Source organism: Peromyscus californicus, unplaced genomic scaffold (genome assembly GCF_007827085.1).
Source record: "Peromyscus californicus insignis strain IS unplaced genomic scaffold, ASM782708v3 Scaffold_20__1_contigs__length_68692818, whole genome shotgun sequence".
Classification (NCBI taxonomy): Eukaryota; Metazoa; Chordata; class Mammalia; order Rodentia; family Cricetidae; genus Peromyscus; species Peromyscus californicus.
In genome coordinates this window covers 34,274,125-34,298,045 of record NW_026294503.1, presented here as the reverse complement: position 1 = coordinate 34,298,045, position 23,921 = coordinate 34,274,125, and positions in this window count along the sequence as shown.

Here is a 23,921-nt window from a genome sequence, read left to right as displayed (position 1 = left end):
ATAGTGATTAACACAGTCACACATTCACCTTGCATAACCAGAGCTGAGAGATCAATAGGTACCAAAGCTGTGCCCTCTCCAATCTTCGCCATCCCAGCAAGACCACAGCTTTCTTAGGGAGTTGTCAGTTCAGATTCCAGCTTTCTTCTCTTCTTCACTTCTATATCCAGCCATTGGAAGCTCCTTCTAGCCTCTCTTCTAAGCATCTTCCAAGCTACACACTTTTGTCTATTTTCACTGCTGTACCTCTTGTCTAATGCCTACTTTCTAACAAACTAGGAAAGCCACTGTGGTGGTCTGAATGAAGATAGTTCCCATAGAGTCATAGGCAGTGGCATTATTGGAGATATGACCTTGTTGTTGTAGGTGTAGCCTTACTGTAAGAAGTGTGTCACTGGGGGGCGGAGGGGAGCATTGAGGTTTCAGAAGCTCAAGCCAGGCCTAGTGGCTCATTGTCTCTTCCTGGTGCCTTCAGATCTAGATATAGAACTCTCAGCTACTTCTCAAGCACCATGCCTGCCTGCATGCTGCCATGCTTCTCACCAAGATGACTATGGACTAAACCCTCTGAACTGTAAGCCAGCCCCCAGTGAAATGTTTTCCTTTGTAAGAGTTGTTGCGGTCATAGTGTCTCTTCACAGCAATAAAACTCTAACTAAAACAATTACCTTCTATGATTTCTCCCTGTTTCTGTTCTCATCTTCTTGTAATTAGTCAGAAACAACAAGCAATCTGATTCAATGAAAATTAAACCGTGTCATTCTTTTATTCAAACTCCTACAGGCGTGTGTAACAAAGACTTCCTCTTTGACCAAATCTTAGGCTGTTCTGGCTTTCTTCTTGAGTACATCTTGACTTTAGCCTACTATTCTAACCCTGTAGTGACAAGTCCAGTTTTAGCCAGAAAAAAAATCTCTGACTCTTTTTGTTCTAAAATAAAAAACTTAATATATTTAAATTTGACACATAGGTAATAATTTTCAAATACTATTTTCCAAAAGTGGCATGAAGTTCAGAACAGAGTTACTTGAGCTCAGTGACAATCAAAAAAGGTTACAGCTGACCACTGGGAAGTCAAATCAGTTGATTTAAACAGGTGCCAAATCATGTCAACATGGGAGTTAGGAGTTTTTACATGATGCTATCTTATTATTTTTAAGTTAAATTACTAAAGCCATCATCCATGACTTTCCATTCAGAATTAACAGAAGTTAATCCGACATTTGGTCCAGATTTTCCTTTTAATCAGAGTCAGACTATTACAGCTGAAGCCTCAGTCTTGGGATCCTTGGCATTACCCCCCTTCTCTTCACTTCCTCTATGTATGATCCCCAACTTTTGATGTATGAAGGTATTCTTTTTTCTATATATTGTTACCTATATATTTGACCTTCTACAGTAAACATCCTGTAAAGCAACTGAGAAAGAATCCTCCTACACTTGTATTCTAATCAAGTTCACTGGCTGCCTGTCTTGGTATTCTTTCTGTTGCCATAATAAAATAGTCTAACAAAAGTAACTTATGGAAGAAAGGGTTTATTTTTGCTCACATGACCATGCTAAAGTCTGTATTAATTGCTTTTCTGTTGCTGTAATGAAATGCTCTGACCAAAAGCAATTTAAGGAAGGAGGGGTTTACTTGAGCTTATAGTTCCAGGGGCATTAAGTCCAGCATAGCAGGGACTGCATGCCATGGAGGCAAGAGCTGGAAGCTGGTTGATATAGCCACAGAAATTTGTTGTGATTAGAGCAGAGTTTGAGTCTATGCTATACAATGTACAGAAACACAACTGTCTATGCCACTGACCCTTCTTTCCTCTGTTGCAGAAATTCAAACACAGTCTGTCATGATATTTTTAACCAAATCTTAGGCTATTCTGGCTTTCTTCTTGAGTACATCTTGACTTTAGCCTACTATTATAACCCTGTTATGGGTATGTTAATAGTGTCTGATATGATTTTTTCCCTTTTACACTTCATATTACACATCTTATAAAACCTTAATTTATTAACCTGTGTTACACCTCCCCTTATTTTCCTTTCTTCCATAAGCTCAACTACACTGTTCCTGCTTTGGTTGTTTTCATTAGTCAGATTTTTCTAACCTGTGTACCTTTGTGCTAGCTCTTCCCGTGCCCTGGACCTTCTCTCACATGGCTTTCACTTGATTGATGTCCTCCTGATACTTAGGTCTCAGCTCAAGTTACCAGTACAAGAAGATCTGCTCTGATCTTCACCCCTTCTCATGCCATTCTATCTTAGTTACTTTTCTATTGCTGTGATGAGACACCAAGACTAAGGCAACTTATTGAAGAGTTTATTGTGGTTTACAGTTTCAGGGTGTGAGTCCATGACCTTCCTTGCTGGAGAGCATGGCAGCAGGCAGGCAGGCATAGTGCTGGAACAGTAGCTGAGAGATTATATCTTTATCTGCAAGTAGAAGGCAGAGAGGGAGATACGTAGGAATGACTTTTGAAATCCCAAATCCCACCCCTAATGACATACCTCCAACAAGGCCACACTTCCAATTTCTTCCCAATCAGTTTTACCAACTGGGGACCAAGCATTCAAATATATAATCCCATGAGTGAAGACATTCTCATTCAAACCATTACTGTTTTAATTATGTATACCCAAACTTGGAACACATAAGCCCATCTACCAAATCCTACTTAGCTTGGTTTTGTAAACAAAGATTTATTATAATGCAGTCATGCCTATTTACTCTTCAGTTGTCTTCATGTTGTATCTGTGAGATGAATCATAGCATCAGAGACCTTGTGGTCCCTAAATTGAAAATATTTGCTCTCTGGCCCTTCACAGAAGCACATTGTCTGTATCATTAGCCATTGTTCTGGCCCTCTTCACTGGAAACTAAGCTCCATAGAAACAGAAGCTGTCTTTTATTCTCTTGTCTATGCTGCTCTAACCAACTACTACAGACTGCAGGAAGTATAGAAAAGAAATATTTGTTATTCACAGTTCTGGAGGCTAGAAGTACAAAATCAAGTCACTGACACTTGTTGGGGACTGCTCTAAGTATTCAACATGGCACCTTTAACATGGCCTCCTCCAGAGGAGTGAAATAGCATCCAACAGCAAAAAAGAGTTAGACTCCTATTAAAGTCTTTTATAAAGGGACAGCATTAGCACATTCATGCAAGGGGATCCATAAAATGCTCAACTCTCTAATACTGTTATATTAAGGATTGTTTCTAGCACATGAATAGGGGGGTTAGATCATAGAACAACTCTATTAAATCATTCTTAAAAGAGCCTGGTACAGTAGAGATATCAAATGTTGATATCATGAGAAGATAAAGTATTTGGGAAAAAAAACTCATTTAGACTTTTGATTAGGTTTCATTGTAGGAAAGTCACAGCAGCAGAACACTGGCAGAACTGATCATATTGCACCCATACATACCTAAGAAGCAGGACTTCTTAAGTCATTCCTGCACTCAGATTACTGTCTCCACTCCCACATGATATTGGATCACCTGCCTAGGGAATGCTACCATCCACAGTAAGCAGGTCTTCCCACCTCCACTGATGTAAACAAGGCAATTCCTCACGGACACGCCCACAGGCCAACCAAGTCTGGACTGCAAACCAGACAACTATAGTTCATTGCAAGTCTGAGGAGGGAGGCTTCATCCCTCCTTGGTATATGTCTCTGTCATGTGACTGCAGCTCCTCCCACAGAAGGGAGCAAAGCCTATGTCCCAACCATGTGCCAGCTCCATGTCCGGGGTCATGAATTCCCATCATAACCTGTAGTGGGTAGCCATTCCAGCTTTGATCTGGAAGTTCCAACCCCCATTGAGACTTCATTCAGCAACTGTCATGCCTACAAGGCGGGGCCAAGGGAGGCGCCTGGAGACCCGAGATCTGGGTCGGCGAGCGCTCTCTCGGTTCTGGGACCCTGGACGGTGGAGGTGGGCCAAGCAGAGCTCCAGAGAACACCGCTGGACTGCGATACACCTTCCCCAGACCCTGCGACCTACCTATCCCTTAATTTGTAAGTTACACCATTAAATAAATCTCCTTTTAACTACGTGGAGTGGCCTTAATAATTTCACCAATAACAACCACTAGAAGAAACATCAGAGCAGCATTCTAGTTCTGGAAAATGAAAGACTCCTAGAGCAGGACCAACACCATCAACCAAACCCAGTGACTTCAGCGGACTCACAGTTAAGACACAGATGAGTGAGCTAAATAAATGTTTCTTGTTGAATACCATTCAGTTTTAAGTTGTTATATTATGCATCAGTTGTGGCAATTAGATACATGATGTGGTGAACTTGGACAGCTGACGTTTGTCTGTCTACAAATAGGTTTCCTCCTCTAGTAAATGGAGATGAGAGTAATTACTGCTCTCATTGCTGCATCACAGCAGGTGTGAAAGCCACTTCGGGAAGGACGGCACGCCACGTACATTGAACTGCAGTGTGTTATTCATTAGAGGATACCACCAGTGCATCTGTTGGAGAGAATGAAATTGATTCTAATCAGAGAGTGGACTGGGGGGGGGCGGGGGGGAGGGACAATCCATCAGTGGCTGGGACAGTTAATGAGTTTGTGGCTTTGTCCTGAGTCACAGTCTGCCTTAGGTCACTCATTCCAGAGAAGGTGGGAGAGATGGGTCTCAGGAACCAACCCAGAGCAATTCACTTTGAGAGGGAGCAATGTGGGTGGGGGAAGAACGACCATGATGTGGAAAAGCAGGAGCTTTCCAGAGACGCTGCCTGGCTTGTCATATCAAACACTTAACTAATTGAACTGACAGGCAAACAAGAGAGGCTTCAGTATTTGATAAATTAATCAGCGAGGGCTGAGGCAAACTGCCCGCTCACGTCATTAATTAGACACCCTGAAAAGGGAAGGAAACGGCTTTTCTAAAGTGTTGACTCTGCAACTTTATCTTTTTTTTTTTTTTTAAATCGTAGGGGTATTTTCTTTAATTGATAAATGAAGATTTTGATCAGATGTCAGTACGCGGAGAAGAAAATGTCTTCACTGGGGGAACCAGAGCCAGCTGTTGCCAGCTGGGGCACCAGACAGAAATGTAAGTCAGGAGGCATTTGTCCCAGGAGACCTGTGCTGAGCTCAAAAGTAACCCGAGCATCCAACTGACATCCACGTGTGCCACAGTCGCAGAGAATTGAGAGATTTTAGCCAAGAACACCACGTAAAGGGATAATTTTTCTAATTAACCATCTTGACCAGTCACTGAGATTTGGGCCCTTAAAAGGCAACCAACGACTAGAAAGAAGCAAGGCGCTAGGCTTTCATTGCAACTTCCGGTTCCGGTGCAGTCTTTCCTGATCTCCTACCCTCCCATCAGTGCCGCTCTGGTGAGGTTCCCAATGCCTTTTGTAGATCCCCAGGGAACCTTAATGAGATGGTTAATATGATCAACTTGACAGAATCTGGAACTGCATAGAAGACGACAAACCTCTGGGTGTGCCTATGAGGGAGTTTCTAGATTAGGTTAATTGAGGCAGGAAGGCCCACCCCAACTATAGATGGCACTATTACATCGGCTATGGTCTCAGAGTAATGCATAATATGTACATAGCACACACACACACACACACACACACACACACACACACACACACACGAACATGGACTAACTCCTAGCACTCCTTAAACTGTAAGCCAGAATAAACTCTATTTCTTGTCAGGTATTTTGGTGAGAGCAATAAGAAAAAAAAAAAGCAGCTAGTACAGTTAGACACCCTCCCCAAAGAAACAGCAATTTTTCTTTTACAAGTAAAGGGGTTAAAAAGAGAAAGCCATGAGTCTAGTAGGCAAGCTGCTGCCTGGAAATCTTTGCTGGTCCTTTGGCCCTGTCCAGAGCCAGAATGGAGCCACCACTTAGCAAGGCCCCAGGCAGTGTTACAGGGCAGCCAGAGTCAAGGAGAAGTGCTGCTTCCCTGCTTTCAACTGAGCTCCCAGGCCAGCCATTAAATATGGCAAGCTTAGCATTTCTCACTTCAAAGGAGACTGGAATGTCCCGGGAGTCCCCGCCCACCCCCTCCTGCCCTCCTTCACTCATGCTGTTCGGGCTGCAGAATGAGACAAGGTCAGCAATTTCTAGCCTTTTGACAGAGCCCTATTTACCTGGCAGAAAATTAAAATGGAATTTGGAGAAAGCTGGGGGCAGCAATGTCATGCAGACAGGTGGAGAGGGCTTGCTTTCCACCTGCCTACTTCATTCCAGGCAGTGCCCAAAGCACCTGGTTAAGTGGGATCATGAGGACAGTTTCACCAGGGAATTGCTCCAACACGAGGCTAGTGTGGTCCAGGTAGAGTGGGTGGCACACCCCTGGTAGCTGGTAATCCTCCTGTTATCCTCAACCAGGGTTCTAGGTTCCAGAAGGCTACCCCAGTTCCTGCTTCCCAAGCTTGTGTCACATACCCCATGTCTGCGTCCCCACCAAGGAGCAGGTCTATTACTATCACAGCATCAAACTCAACATCACTGTCATTCATGGGATGCATACTTCCAGACCGGCCCTCTTGGGTGGAGCGAGGGTAGGGGCTCCGCATTATACAAAGGCAGAGAGATTCCTGTCACATTCATCCCTACCCCACATGCTGAATGTGGTATCAGGCAGCAAGGAGAGAACCATTGTTATGTGGCAACAGGCTTGGAGTTTGACACCCTGAGTAACCTTGATCAAGTTTCCTAAACTCCCCAACTATCACCTATTGATGATCACTGATATAAGTATAACGTGGAACTTGGAGTGGTTGTTTAAGGGGTTGGTAATGAGCCTGGTTCACATCAGGTGCTCAAACATTCATTTTTTTTGTTGTTGTTGTTGTTATTTTGAAATAGGGTCACACATAGCCCAAGTTGACCTCAAACTCTTGATCCTTCTGCCTCTACCTCTCAAGTACTGGGATTACAGGTATTTGACATCATGCCCAGCTCAGTACCCAATGAATTTTTTCCATAGTGCATCATTCCCCCTGCTACACCATTTTATCATGCTCTCTGGTAGAGAGTTAGACATTTGATCACAAGCACAACTGTCATCAACTGGTTTGAGAACAAACTCAGCTGATTCATTAAGCACAATGAGCAACTTATAGGAAAATAAATGACTGTGCTTGCTTGAAAGTGGGCCATTCACCACAGAGCAGTGTACCCAGGGCACAGTGGCTCCATTAGACAGCTTCTTTTCTGGGTATCACAGACCCTGCACACAGCTAGGCTGGAGCCCAGCTCATAGGACTCAACAGCTAACCATCCCCATCATCACCTACCGTTATCATCAATTACTCAATATTCCTGGGGTTATGTGCATTCTCATTCATAGTGCTGGTGACTTCTCTTTAGTATTATGTCTACTATAATAAAGAGTTTATCTCACCCCTGTGACTAAGTACCTAGTAAGGATATTAAGGTTTATTTTGCCTCATGGTTCAGTTAAGACTGCTCATCATGATGGTTAAGGAATGGCATGGAAATAAATGGTAAATCTCTTCAGCCAGACTGGGCAGCAGAGAGCTGGGTGAGCAAGAACCAGAGAGCATTTAAAGGCCTGTCCACAGTGACCTAAGTCTTCTAGCTAGACCCTGTCTCTGAAAGGGTTCACAGCTCATAGCAGGGCCACCATCTGGGACCAAGCATTTAAGCACATTAGTCTGTGAGGTGGGTGGGCCATTTTAAACTCAAACCATAACAGACAGGAAAATGCCAAAAACAGCCTTGCAAAAGTTGTGAGCCATTTTTAGTGTTTATTGGTAGCAACAAAAAAAGGGAGAAAATCCTGGCTAGAGAGCTGGGCTTAATAGGTAAAGCGCTTATCATGCAAAATTGAGGACCTGCATCCAATCCCCAGCAAACATCTAAAAACAGTTTTGTCCTACTGTCGTGGGACTGTAATGCCAGTGCTGTTGGACACAGGTAGATCCCTGAGGCTCACTGGCCAGAGATACACCTGAATCTGCAAACACCATTTCCAGTGAGACCCCACCTTAGAAACACAGTGGAGAACAATAATGATGTTGAGAGTGACACTTAGCATCCGCCTCTGGCCTCCATGTGCATACACACACACACACACACACACACACACACACACACACACACACACACACACACACCATCCACAAAAGGAGAAAATTCCAATGCAAATACAATGTGGTTTATATAGGATAATGACATAATTTATTTTACAATATAAAATTGAAGTACACATCAAATCCAGTGGCCTGGTGACAAACTTTTTAAAGTGTATTAAGGAAGTCCACAATTACTCATGTCATCAAGCTATCTCTGCAAATATTCATAAGCAACATGTGGAGGTGCTAATTTGAGGCTTTTCATGAAAATGAAGCCTGAGTTAGAAGCTCCCACCTGAGATCCTGGGTTTGACCCTCACCCTGGCCCTCCAACTCAAAGAAAATCCCCTTCATCTCTCTCTCTCTTTCTCTCTCTCTCTCTCTCTCTCTCTCTCTCTCTCTCTCTCTCTCTCTCTCTCTCTCACACACACACACACACACACACACACACACACACACACACTCATTCACTCCGTCTGTGGGATCACTCTTTACCCAGCTGCCTGCCTGTCTTACGAGCCCATCCTTGCTTTAATATTAAACACAGCGAGCCCAGATACAACTTGTTCCCCTTTCTCGAAATCAAATTAAACTTTCATGAAGGCTCATGAGTTCCTCTGTGTGGTTTTCCCTTCAGCTTCCCCACATAAGCCAATAAAGTCTCAATTAGATTAACCCCTTCCTGCCTCTGAGTGGGCACACTCATCTGAGAGGTGGGGGGTGCCTGTAAATATGCCCCCTGTTAGCTCTCAGCAAGCAGCTAGCTGGAGGGAATATTTGCAAAGCTAGTGCTTGGTTGCCTCCTCTGGGAGCTTCTTCACTAACAACCTCCCTGGTGCTAAGAGCCCTAACTCCCTTCAATTACTTTCCTCTGACCAAACCGACCTCCTTCCTCACAGAACTGTCTTTGGGGAGCAAATTAGGTTGTTATAGATTCCAAACATATGCTCTAAATTCTCCCCTCGGTTTCTAACATGTTGCCATTTTTTTTTCCTCTATGAAATATGAGAGATGTCTTTATTACCTGTAAAGTGTCTGGCTCCCCCCCCCTCCCTTTTTGGTTTGGCCTTGACAGTCCCAGTAACAGCAAGCAGATGAAAAGGAAAAGTCCGCCGAGTCTGTGTTCTCAAAACCACAAAAACCACTTCGATACTAAGTCACTCAGAAAGTGCAGAGTGTGCCTGTGTGCCAAAGCTGGGCCAATAATTACAATTTAAAATTTACTCCAGTGGTAAGAAAGCCCTGGTGAGTAGACAAGATAGACAGCTAACTGGCTAGGTCTAGGAGGCCATATTTGCAAGAAGGAGCAGCTCATTGGAAATATTCCCTAAAGACAGGTCTATGAGCTACTTGGATTAATGGGAGGTATCACAGAACATCCAGAGAGTCAAAGCATAGTGAGAGACTAATTACAGTCACATGGGCAGAACTATCTGTTCTCCACAGCTCTTCCTCAAGGTGGCAGCCCCCCTGGTTCCTTCACTGGACAAAGGGGTGCAGTTGCCAGTTAGGAATGGACATGGCCATAGAGATAGTAGTTGGAGAATCTGTACTTTCCACAGTTAGAAAGAATTCTCTGCAAACAGCAGAAAAAAACCAGGCCCATGACGAGACCATTTAAACAAATAAGTTATTCTGAAATGGGAGACAGACAGAATCAACAGGAAGATTAACTTTCAGCATGGAAACAGAACAACTGAAAAAGAAGAATCTGGGAGGATCTTCATAGAAACATTGTGTTCATGCTTATCTAGGAATGTTTCTAACTTGTTGGTGAGAAGGAGCTATAGTCAAATGTGGGGGGGGGGGGGTTGAGTATGTATATTTATATGTGTGTGTGTGTGTGTGTGTGTGTGTGTGTGTGTGTGTGTGTGTGTGTGTATCTGCGTATGTGTGCATATCTGGAGGACCATCCCTCCATAGAACACATTACATCTTGTTGAACAAATCCTTTCATGCCATCACATCATCCAAGACTAAACATCTGTGCTGGCATTTGATAGGATACCTGCAATGGGATCCACTTCGAAATAAAACCAACTGGGCAAAGATCAAATGCTTCTCAAGAACCATGCAATGGTTCGTAACTATTAGAAACCCATTTATAGGCGCCCAGTTTTGGAAAATAATTAAAGATGCTTTCTCCACACAGTTTCCCATTTGTCTAATGACAAATAATGCTTTCCTACGTGTGGATTCTATAGTGCACTCTATAAAAATGATGTTTATAAAGATGGTGTCCAGTTTGCTTCCCTGATGCTGTGATAAACAACATGACTGATTGTGTGTGTGCATATACGTGTATGATGGGGGAGATGCATGTGCAAAGGTATGCACGTGGAGGTCAAAGGACAGTTTTGTGGAGACAATTCCACCTTTACATGTGTTTCAAAAGTGAACCCAGATGGTCAGTCTTTCATGGCTTTGCCTCCTGAGACATCTCACTAGCCTTTCACCACACTTCTTTATAGAAAGTAAAACCACATATGTATCTAGAAATGCGCACACATACGTATGACATGAACGCAGAAGGGAAACCAGGAGAAAGGGGGGAGACCCAAGGCAGGGTGGAAAGAGAGAGGAACTAAATCGAGGGAGTGAGGGAGGAATGTGGTCAACACGATACACTTCAAATAATTTTTCCAGATGAAACCTAACACTATGTATGAATAATACAAAGAAAAAATACTTCAAAGGCAGAGTAAACTCAAGCTGTTTAGAATGAAATAGTTTGCTACACATTTCCCTGGATGCTATGATGGCATACACACACACACACACACACACACACACACACACACACACACACACATACACACACACACACACACACACACACACACACACACACACACACACACACACATGCACGCACACACCAAACACAAAATGTTTGCTTGACACTAAGATAGAGAATGGAGTCACAACCAGGTTAGAATTCAGGCTTGCTAGTAAAGGACAGGAGCACAGTAGTTGGGGTGGCCACCCACAGCAGGAGTCTGGGATTCACTTTCTAGCTGTAGCCTTTGATCATCCAGAAGAAAGGATTGAATTTGCAGGATTCAGTACACACTCTTGCCTTAGCTACCCCGAAAACTTAGCTAAATTTAGAGTTCATCTGAAATTGTGAGGTGGGGCTTTGCTTAAATAAAATGGCAATGGGTGTTTGTAATGACTTTCTATCTATCCTTAGACAGTAGGACAGTAACTTCCTGGGAGACAGAGACTGTCTGCCTCCTTCCCCTTCTGTTTTTGGCATGGACATCATCATCAATGAATGCTGGATGTTTTAAGGAGGAAGCGGCTCTCATTCTGTTCTACATTCATTCTTCTCTAAGGCATCCCTGCCTGAGTAGACCATGGGACCACAGGCTAGCTTTTACGATGCAAGATGCCTCAGTTTTGTAAAATAAATGAATATTTCATAAATGAATTGAGGAGAAAACTTAGGCGGAAAGAAGAAAGGGATGGAAGGAGCGAGCAGAGAAGGAGAAGAAAGAAATTAAATTTGGGCTTGCTTCATAAAGCAACTCTTTAAGCTAATTCTCACTACAGGAAATTAGAGTGTTCAGTCAGCATAGTGAGGCCTGATTTTATTCTGGTATGTATACCCATTTTTAGTACCGAATGTATCCATTGAATAAGTGAATTCAAATTCATTGACAACGTTTGGAAAAATATGGAAGACAGCATGATAACAATGGCAACAGCTACAACATATTGCTTGCTACAAGCCTCTACAGGAAGAAATAAGGCTGCCCACTGTAGCTCACTTCTCCACAGAAGGGAGAATATTCTGACAAAAGTATCTGATAAGCAATGATACCAAGTGGATAGGAAAGTTGTTGCTATAGAAAAACCCTCAGGCTGACCACCACAGCAGGGGGATGGCGTTTGAGGCTGGAGACCCAAAGAAGTTGGGTTCCAGTCCAGTTTTCCTCACAGCTGGACTCTTGCTAAGTGACCTGATGTCTTCAGCCTGGGATTGTTATAAAGCAGGAGTATTGGATAAAGTCTACCTCAACTCAGGATGTTCTGTCATCCTTATAGTCTCATCAAGGACATGGACTGCAAGGTAAAATACTTCCTTTCTTATTATTCCTTTTATTTTTGAGATTATAATATAATCACATAATTTCCTCCTTCCCTTTTCTCCCTCCAAATCCTCCCAAATGCTCTCTCTTGCTCTTTTTTTTCCAATTCATTCATCCAATTCATGGCCTCTTTTTTTATCAATTGTTCACACACACACACACACACATACACACACACACACATACACACACACACACCACACAAACACACACACACACACATTTTATATATATATATATATATATATACATACATATATATATATACATATATATATATTCCTAAATACATAAATATAATATGCTCAGTCTATATGTTACTTGTATATATGATTTCAGGGCTTACCATTTGGTATTGAATATCCAACTTTTTAATATAGTGCAAGAGGGTTTTCTTTAAAAGAAGAAATCTTCTGAGTTCCCAGTTGAACTAATAATCTCTAGAGATGTTGTGTCCATGAAAGGTCCAGCTTTGTCCTTCTGCCTTAGGTCACCTGTGGTGCACTTGCCTGCAGGATCAGAGGGGTCTTCTTTGGTTAAATGGGGACAGAATTTCTGAGGAGATCAAAGGGTGTGGAAGCAGCACAGCAGAGATGTGACTGTGAACTTATAATTAACACACATTTGCATGTTTGTGACCTTTGGCTTGTTCTCCCCTCTGTGTGTTTTAAAGAAAGGGCCCTTTCATCCCACTTTCCCTTCAATTAACTGAGTATCACCAGACCTTCAGGCCCTAAGGTCACCTTTCAAGTCTAGGAAGTGGGGAGGGGGAGCCAACAAGAATCATTCTGCACCCCTAATTGTCCTTCTTTACCAGCACTGAAAAGGAAAAGAATGTCTCCTTGTGTTTTCCTTTGAAAACACAATGCTAATTTTTGCCTGGTTTTTAGTCTTAGGGCTCATCAACAAATAATCACTGAATGTGCATTATGTATGGACATCATCCTGGATCCAGGTGGAAAAGCACATGGCTTTCTTTCATTGACCTTCCAGAAGCAAAACATATAAAGGAAATAGATCGACAGCTAACCTACTCTAAAGACAGGAACAGCACAGACATTGCTAGAGTATGCAAATCTAACAATGCCCCCCACCGACCGTGTGTGTGTGTGTGTGTGTGTGTGTGTGTGTGTGTGTGTGTGTGTGTGTGTATAGACTATTACATATTTGTTCATAAGTGACCTCTTCTTTGATAGTGAAACAGTCAATAGTATCAGACACATGAATAGCTAGCAAGGCAGGGTGATATGTACTTTCCTCAAGCTGGTACCTTAACCCAGTTTCTTCTATCTCCTCTTTTCTTTATCTATACCAGACATGGTTGATTCATCTAGATTCACCTCTGTATTGAGGACGTGTTACAGAAGAGAAGAAGTCATATGATGAGTGGTATCTAGATCTGTGAATGACTCTGTGGAGCAATGCTGTCAGAAAATAGAGTGCTTTTTTCTGAATGGTCACATGGGAGAGAATTGAGCATCTCCATTCTGAAAACCATGTAGCTATTGTTCCTGGTATTCCAGCATAGCATTTACTGTAACTGCTGTAAGAAGAAACCTAAGGCAAGAATCATTAAAAGAGGGGACTGAAGCGATGACTCAGAGACTACGAGCACTTGCTGCTCTTGCAGAGGACCTGGGTTCAGTTCCCAGAACCCACTTGGCAGCTCACATCATCCATAACTCTAGTTCCAGGGGATCTATCTGACACCCTCTCCTGGCCTCTTTGGGTGCTAGGCACATATGTAATACACTTACTTGCACACATGTAAAACACACATACATATAAAATAAATAAATCCTAAAATAGAATCATTAAAACATAAGCATCAAAATAACCATGCTTGTAACCTATTGACCTATGTGACTCTAAAACCATAGATCAGGTGACCTTCCTTCAATTACTGATGCTTTAATCAGAAATTCTGAATAGAATGCTGGAGAAGATCTTCAACTTCCCAAACCCTGCTTTTATACTCATAAAATAAAGTTACTAATTAGGATTGAGTGGGAAAAGGAGAGCCACACATCTGCCCCAGGCAGTAAGGAAAAATCACTGGCCCACTGGGCAATCAGGCATTATCATGGTGGACAAATACATGGTGGAGTATGGGAAATAAAGAGAGACAGACGGTTCTTGTCCTGTGGAGAGAAGCAGATCAGTAGAGGTGAAGGCAATGAGGAACGGGCTGAGGTGAGTGGCCTGCTTGCCATCTGGGGCCATGCTGATGTCTGGGTCTGAGCTACTGCCAAAGCCCTTATCTGGGATCCATGGCGCTCCTGCAGCTGTGGTCTGTGTTAATGTCTGTGGCTCCTGTTATCACCAAAGGCTGGGAGGATAGGGCTGCACAGAGTTGACCCCACAACTCACTGGCTGCAACACTAGGGAGAACTGGCCTTGCCCCTCAACTGCTGCAGCAATTAGAAGAGTCAGTCCTAACACCTCACCTGGGCAGGACAATAGAGCAGACCCTGTTCTCAGGGGCATGGACAAACTGGCTCTGGGGGCATAAGAGTGGGAGAGCTGGTCCTGCTACTCTTGTCTGCCATGTGGTGGCATTGGAGAGGGAAAGATGCCTCTTCCTTTGCCCCTCATGACCCACGACACTAGGGAGAACAGGCCCTGCACCTCATCTAGGCAGCACAATAGTGCTGACCCTATCAGCAGGGTCAGGGGTGTGATGAGCCACCCCAAGAAGATGAGCATGGGAGATCTGTCCCTGCCATACAGTGGTATAGGCAAGAAGATACCCTTCTCCTCATCACTTGTGGTGATGGCAGGTGGAAAAAGCTGACCTTGAGGTCATGAGAGTGGAAGAGCTGTCCCTGCCCTTCACCGGCTACAGCACTGGGGAGAGTGACCCATGCATCTCACCTGGACAACACAGTAGAGCTGTCCCCTGTGGTGTAGGTATGAGTGAGCAGGAAAACCAGCCAGCCCCTTGTTCCTTGCTGTGGCAATGTCAGAGAGCTCACCATGGTGGTGAGGACAGGGGAGAGCTGGAGGGCTGACCAAATCTATAGCCACCCAGGCCCAGAACCAGGTCTATGAGTTGGCCCACCACAACATCTACACCATCTATGATCTGCTGGAGTACATGAAGGGGCTGGTCTTGTAGACCCAAAGCTGCAGAATCTCCATGACACAGGGCAGCAACAGCATATCCAAGAGGAGTCCCAGGGAGGGCCCAGTATTGATGGTGTAGCAGAAACCAGAGGCCTCAAACCAGACCAATGACTCATCGCAATGAACAAGATCTTACAAGTAAAGATATATGGACTAAAGGATATACTGTGTGACTCACTGTGTCACACTACAGCTTCCATGATGAAATTTTTCTTTCCTTTTCTCTTAAATTTTATTTTATTTTACCTTTGGGGGAGGTTGCAAGGGCAGATATGAAGGGACAGGGAGATGAATGGGATTGAAATGCATAACGTGTAAGCCACAAAAAGTAAATAAAAATTAAAAAAATAAAGTTACTATAATTATACCAATGTGGGAGGCCTATTATTGTAATGTACATACACACATATGTGTGTGTGTGTGTGTGTGTGTGTGTGTGTAAACTCGATAATTTATTAAGATGTTCACTTCAGCCTATTATTTTGGAGTTTTAAGGGAAAAAACTTAACAGTAAACATAATCAAGCCATCAAATCATCTGAATTTAAAAAAAAAGAAGAAAGAAAGAAAACTGCCAATGCCCAGATTCCACCAGGCTTCTGGAAGTTTCTGTTGTAATGCCAAATATCTTTTCTGTTAAATCAATTCTCTTATGATGAATGTCAGAAAGTAAAGTTCCCCAGAGAAGACACATGTCAAAACACAAAGAAGGTGTGTTCAGGCCCATGTCACTGCTTAGGAATGAGACAAAATCCAGTAGGTTGCCAGACAACTCAAGCCTGCTGAGAACGGAGTGAACAGTGGCAACCGTTGGAGAAGAGGATGTTCTTGTCGTTAAATCAAAACAGAATCATGAAAACAGGCCTGGGCAGACTGGTGGTGGCATTTTAGAAAAGCAGACAAGTATTTTGAAGCTCTTAAACAAAATGGGACCATGCTCAAGCTTTTGGAGAAGGGAGACATAATAAAATGTGAAGGGTTGGGGAAGTAAGAAAGGAATTCCTGTCAGCCAAGGCACCAAAGTTTGGGAAGATGTTATCCTTCTAGGGAGGAAGGTTCCCAATCTGGGGAAGGGATTCATCGTGAGAAGATGTTTCAGGGAGTAGCACTTTGCACACCCATGAGAACCCAAAGTAGCAGACATTTGGGTCTTCAAAAAATAAAAACAAACAAAAACAGACAATGCATTTCTTTTCATTTCTGTAAACCTCTTGGCCATTGCATTTAACTTTAAATTTCCATACATTTTCCACAAGTAAAATGTTCCTGTGCTTCTTGTGGACATAATTCACAGAAAGATCTTCTCTCCACCCATCTCTCCTCGACTTTCTTCCCGTGCTAATGCCTTACCTTTATCTCAGTTTAAACTTCCAAATCTCTACATTGGCTTCTGTGTTCCCAGTCAGGCTCCAGACGCACAGAGCAACCAGCATGCTGAACATTGGAGCATGGCTTGAGAAACAGCGCACAGCTCCCCAAACTCCTTGAGAAATAATTGCTTTTATTTCTGTCTGAGGAAATAAACTTTTTCCAGCTGGAGAGGAACCAGCGTCCTCACTGACTAAACACCACAACCGAGCAGATATTTTGCAAATTGCCCAATGTCCCTTCGCAAGAACCATCCCCAATAGGGGAAGCAGACAGGAAAGAAATATTGCACTTAAATCTTAGGCTTTTAGATAATGTACCTGAATCTTAAGTTAGGCTGATGGACTGGTCTAGAAATCATTCCGTTAATCCAATAGCGTCACAGCAGTATGAGCACCCCACTCGAAAAATTTAGACATAAAAGGGTGATTTAAGATAACCTAGACTTTCTGGTCCATGGGTCATCGATCTTTGTTCGTTTATTTTATGTCATTTGTTGTGGTGGTTTTTCTGTTTGGTTTGTTTTTGTAAGGCATTTCTTACACAATTTTGTGATCTGGAATGCCAGTCTTTGAAGGCCAACCCATGTATTCCATTGTGGATCTTAGTTTTAAAAACACAAACATTTTTAAAGTAATACAGGGTGGTCAGATGGATCAGCAAGAAGAGGTACTTGCTGCCAAACCTAGTGCCCTGAGTTCAATCCTGGGTCCCACATGATGGAAGGGGAGAACTATCTCCTGCAAACTGTCCTCCGGACCTCCACATGTGTATTATGGCACATGTGTCCAGGTACACACACACACACACACACACACACACACACACACACACACACACACACGCACACACACACACGCACACACACACACGCACACACGCACACACACACACACACATGCACACACAGTGGGGGAGATTCTTTTTAAAAATAACTGAAAACACTAATATATGGAACACACAAATCTGAAACTGAAAATATAAGGTCAGTTTTTCCATCAAGAACCACAGAGTGGGCTCTGCTCTCACACCTCTACGTCTTTGAGAATGCTGATCCTCTGTCTGTAGTTTCTTCCTCTCTCTGTTCACTTGTCAGGTTCCTGTTCATTCCTGAAGAGGCAGCACAAGGCTCACCTTGAAGATGACTTCTTTCACTATGCCACTTTAGTTTCTTCTACCAAACCTTTACTCCTTGTACATTCCTCCACCATACTTCCGATAACGCAGGACCCTCTAACCAAAAGCTCCATAGTTCCCCTCTACTCCCTTCTGTCCCTTCGTCATCTGTCACAGTGTGACACACAGTAGGCTCATGGCCATGCCTGCCTGCACTGAAACACTTTTTCCCCTGATGTTATCTGATGATCGTAAAGTGAGATGAGCAAGTCTTCCAGAATGAGAGTCGTCAAGTTACAAAGCCAGGCCAAACACAGGCACTTGGGCTCAGAAACTGAGTCCTTTTGCTTGCCAACCTGTCTCCCACTGGGCACATACCTCAGTCTCTCTCCCTCAGCCCAGCCCATCTCACACAGTAAGATACAGCATCATATGGGGTTAATTCAAGGAAAACTTGAATCTGAAAAGGTCTTAGGTGAGTAATTTGAAGACTCTACTGTCTAGATAGAAAGAAGGACCCAAAGTGAGCATTGTTGTCAATTAAGGGAGATTGATGGAGTTGGGAATTGAGAGGGGGCATGGTTAATACAACTTAAGCTCTGAACTACAAGAGATGCTGCTGCTTAGAACTTGGATGGCTCCCCGTGTTTTTGTATGCCCATTCAAAGTAAAGCATGTCAGCGTGCCTTGTAAGCAAGAGTAAACACTTACAGATGAACTGAAATTGTGTGTGTGTGTGTGTGTGTGTGTGTGTGTGTATTTATACCTGTAATTGTGAGTCTAATGCAATTGTCTGTGCTTGTGTGCATAAAAATATATTCTAAGGTTATCTATATTTTATACATAGGTTTGAAGGATGGTATGTCTATATGTCTTAGTCAGCATTCACAGCTTCTTGCTGCTGCAACAGACAAATCTCAAATCTCACACTTGTACTTAGTTTATATGAAGTTCAGTGAGGCCAGGGACTCTGATATCATTTCCACTCAAGAGATTCAAATTTCTCTCTTTCATGAGAAATTTATTTTAATGTCCAGTTGGTAGGGTTGCTGCAGTAATGGAAGAGAGTAGCACATGATTAAATACTTTTTAAGGCTGGGGGTGGATGTTGTTTATATAATTTCTATGCAAACCACCAGGCAAATGCAAATGCAAGATTCTAATTTAACCTCAGTGGAGACTGAGAACTGTAATCTTCTGTATGCTAAGGCAGAAAAATGGGATTGAGAAAACAGTTAGCATTGTCTCTGTTACACCATGTCTTCTCACTGTGGCACATACACACAGAGACACACACACACACAATCTGTCATAGAATTTAGTCATGTGTTTGGTGTAGAACCCCACCTTCAGGTGCTGAATAGGTAAAAGTCATGGATTGTCCATATTCCCAGATAGTCATTTACAAGAAACAGATCTGAGTCTCTGAGCACACCTTACAAATCCCGATGGAGTCATCTCAAAGCAGACCCCAGGGGAAGGAAAATGGCTCTGAGGCAAATGAGCCATCCCAGGACAGGAGCAGGGAAACTTCCTACCTGGTTAATGAAGGAGAGGGATTAGAAGCTCATTTGGGAGATTTGTGAAGTTTTTCCCTTGGGGGATTAGAGTCCCACTAATGCAGCCCTCAAGTCCTTAATTTCCTCCCCCTCAACCCGCTTATTCAGGTAAAACCAGGCTGAAACAAACATCCCTACTATTCTAAAAGAGAAAAACATTTACACAAGTCTGTTTCCTGATCACCCACATAAGGGCAGGTGGCTTCCCCTCAATGATTGCAAAGCATTTACCACGTATCTACTGTCTACTGTGGCATCACAAAGAGATTGCTTGCATGTCTTGGTCCACAGATGTAACATCTCTTCTACGGATAGGTGCTGGGGATGTCTTTCTGTATACTGTGAATGTGTTGCTCTGATTGATTGATAAATAAAACGCTGATTGGCCAGTAGCCAGGCAGGAAGTATAGTATAGGTGGGATAAGGAAAGAGGAGAATTCTGGGAAGTGGAAGGCTGAGTGAGGAGATGCTGCCAGCCACTGCCATCCTGAGAAGTAAGATATAAAGATACCAGTAAGCCATGAGCCACGTGGCAAGGTATAGATTTATAGAAATGAGTTAATTTAAAATGTAAGATCTAGATAGCAAGAAGCCTGCCATGACCATACAGTTTATAAGTAATATAAGTCTCTGTGTGTTTACTTGGGTCTGAGTGGCTGCAGGAGCCAGGTGGAGACAGGAAAACTCCAGCAACAGATAGGAATAACTCTGAAGCATAGGGTGTCTCTCCTCCCTGGGCTGTATGCACTCCTCCAGGAACTGTGAAAACTTTGACTTCATTTTACTCCTAATCTAAGATCCACATCCCTGAAAATATGTAAGTGTCACATTTCAGCTGTCAGAGGTGTACAATAAGGGTTCTCACTACAGCTTGAGGGCATGCAATGCTAGAACCTGTGCCTGCCCTTGAGATGCTTATTCAACTAGCCTCACCTGGGCCTAAGCATTAGGGGGTATTTTTTGCTGTTGTTTCATTATTTATTTGTTTACTATTCAGGCATTCTGTGTGTGTGTGTGTGTGTGTGTGTGTGTGTGTGTGTGTGTGTGTACGTGTTCCTCCTGTGAGCACAGGTATCCAGTTGAGAGAACAATCTGCGGTCAATGTTGTCTCTGACTTATTTGAGACAAGGCCTCTGTTGTTGATTGCTGTATGTGTAATCCAGAGTACTGGTTCATGAGCTTCTGGGGGATCTTCTGCCTCTATTTCCCGTCAAACCTTAGGAAAACTGGGATTATAGCACGTGCTACTGCATCCAGGTTCAGAGGATCTGAACTCAGGTCGTCATACTTGTGCGGCAAGCATTTAACCCACAGGCCACCTTCCCATCCACAGCATCAGGATTTTTAACAGCTCCCTGGGCAATTCTCAGGCTCAGCTAGATGAAGAATCATCAATGTAAAAGGAAGAAAGTGATTCTCTCATGCCTGGGGTCTTTATCTAACCTGATTTCCACTAATGATTTCCATTTAGCGACATGGCAGGTGGTGGGAAAACCTGCCTAGAGGTTTGCTCTGGCTTTCACAGACACTCAGAACCACAAAACGAAGTCAGAACCACAAACACCTGCAGCTCCTGTGTCACTGGGTAGAGATGTGGGGAAGATGCATATTTGATCAAGGGCAACATCATAGCAACTTTCTTCTCATGAACACTGAGTGCATAATGTGTTGCATGAAATTTTCATTACCAATGAAAGCAAAATGACCCTGTATAACAATAGAAGATGAGCTTTGAAGCTATCCCATAGTTGTTGCATAGAATGGGATTTACTTGGTCCAGAAAACCTAGGAAAGTAAAAAAAAAAAAAAAAAAAAAAAAAAAGAAAGAAAGAAAGACTAGTCATGGTAGGGAAAGAGGATTCAGGAACCTGGCAGAAAGCTAAGTCTAAAAGGACCCAGCAGAAGAAACATCCTGTAGGACAGAAATGACTAGAGAATGCTCATCACCAGTAAAGTTGGGCATTCAACGTAAAGTTGATCCTCCCATGGCATGATACCCATGCCCTCTACCTTAATAATCTCAGTTGTCCATTGAAGTCTTATGTGCAGCACATTTGCAGCATTGGCGTCTTGGAGGAGACTAATAGGTCACAGAAGTGCATGCTTACTACAAGGAGGTCAAGGGACAGGTGCATGAGTGTTCCCTCTTCTGAATCCAATACAATGATGGCAGTACAGCCCTGGGGAATGGGGATGTCTTGGAATTCTAGGATGTGGGCCCTCCTGAAGTAAGGGAGGTCTACTCTGGATATGGAAATGAAGCAAACAACAGAGATGTGAGCTGCAGTGTGAAAGAGGAGAGAGGCTCATTGATTCACACATTCAGCTGAATATTTTGCATATGTTAATAAGCAGAATAATGATACGCATTATCACAGAGTGTGCATCCATTTTGGAAGAGGAAGATTGACAATGGCTAATACACTTAAAATGGGTAATTTACATGATGGGTGACAAGGTGACACTATGGTGGGAAACCAGCAAAAGCATAGCAAGCAAGAGGGTGGGGGTGGGATCAACCCTGTTGAGATGGTAAAGGGTACAGGCAATGTCAGCTCTAAATACAACCATTGGACAAGTGTGGCAGAGATAGTGAGAGCTGAGAAGAAGACCTGGAGAAGGAAAGGCACCCAGTGGAACTCTCTGGGAACTAGCTGAATCCCCAAAGAGGAAGCACCTGCAGTGTTCAGAAAGATGAGCGTGGGCCAAGCAGAGGAGGTAAAGACAGCACCTGTCCCCATTTTAACATGAATAGATAAGAGAATAATAGTGCTTAAAATGAGGCAAAGATAGAGAAAAACTATGTAGATAGCTCAAATAATACTAAGATTCAGGCAAATGGTGGCCATAAACACCTTGCACGTCACACATCTTTAGGACATAAGTTTTCTTCTCTCCTTCAGATGTTTCACTTGCTTTTTATGAGAAATTTGGAACTGATATTCTGTGACCAAATATGCTTTCAGATTGTCTCCCTTTAAGAATGCTAGAGACGGTTACCACTTAGAAAAAAAATAATGATAATGATAAATAATAGCTCCCTGTCTGTGGTAGTTTGAAAGAAAATGGCCCCCAAAGGGAGTGGCACTATTGGGAGTTATGGCTTTGGTGGAGTGGGTATGGCCTTATTAGAGGAAGTATGCCACTGTGGGGGGTGGGCTTTGAAGTTTCCTATGCTCAGAATACCACCCAGGAAGTCTCAGTCGACTTCCTGTTGCCTGCAAGATGCAGGACTCTCAGCTACCTCTCCAGTACCATGTCTGCCTGCATGCCACCATCTCTCTACTGTGATGATGATGGACTGAATCTCTGAACTGTAAGCGAACACCTTAATTAAATGTTTTCTTTATAAGAGTTGCTGTGGTCATGGTGTCTCTTCACAGTAATAGAAATCCTAATTAAGACAGTGTCCAAGACTGATTTGGAAAACAGGGACAAGGTGAAGACTCTCATTCATCTTTCAAATGCTGACCCTGGAAGGCACCTGCAGGGCCCAGAAGCAGCTTCTCCAAAACTAGCTTCAAGTTCATTTTCTTGGGTAGCTCCAAGGAGATACCCATAGATGGACTTCCCACATAAGACATCAACCAACAGGCAAGGAAAAAGGGAAGATACAGTCTTGCAGCACTTTACACTTCAATGCCCAAGTCTACCAAGTCTACTACATGACTGGGTAGACACCCTGCCAATGGACAGTTCCCCCTTTCTTGAAAGAGCACTAATGAGATGGAGTATATGACTAGGAATGTGAGCCAAACATTCCTAGTGAGGAGAGGTCAGAGTTAGAAACAATACCCCTAACACAGCTTTACATTGAATAAGCATATAATATTGCCAGAAAATGGGCAGGGGGCACATATGTCAAAGGAGTGAAACAGAGTTAAGGAGTGAGAAGTGAATGGTTTTCCTCCTTCCCTCTCTCTCTCTCTCCCTTTCTTGATCATTTAATTGGGGGATACATTTACAATCTGTGAGTAGAAATAGTGAATGAGTAGTTGTATGCCCAAGATTGACCTTGACATCAAAGTTCCTGGCTGTAGATATAATTTTGGAATATAATCAGAAAAAATAAAAATAGCAAAATACAGTAAAGGTAGTTTTCATTTCTCTTTGTATCAGCTTCACAGAAAAGAAAAAAATTGAATTGCAGAGCTGGGCTTGGTAGCACATGCCTGTAATGCCAGAAATTGGGGGGCTGATGCAAGAAAATTAGATTTGAAATTTACCTGGGTTACACACAGAGTTCCAGGCCAACCTGGGCTACATAATGAGATCTTGTCTTAAGACCTCCTTCCTCATCAAAAAAGCTAAATTACTGGAATTTAGTTTTTGTCAAGAGAGAGAAAGTTCTTGCAGTATAATGGAAAGGACACACTACCTGGGGAAATGAGACCAAGTGAAGTTTATGTTGTGATCTCTCCATCTGTATAAGCTTAGTTGAGAATTTCTGCCTCAGTTCCCTCCCCATTTATCCAAATACGTGGACCTTCACCTAGTCAACCACACATGCTGTTACCAAGCGAATTCATGCCAGGAATACACAACATGCAACTTTCTCCCATTTAATTATCTTC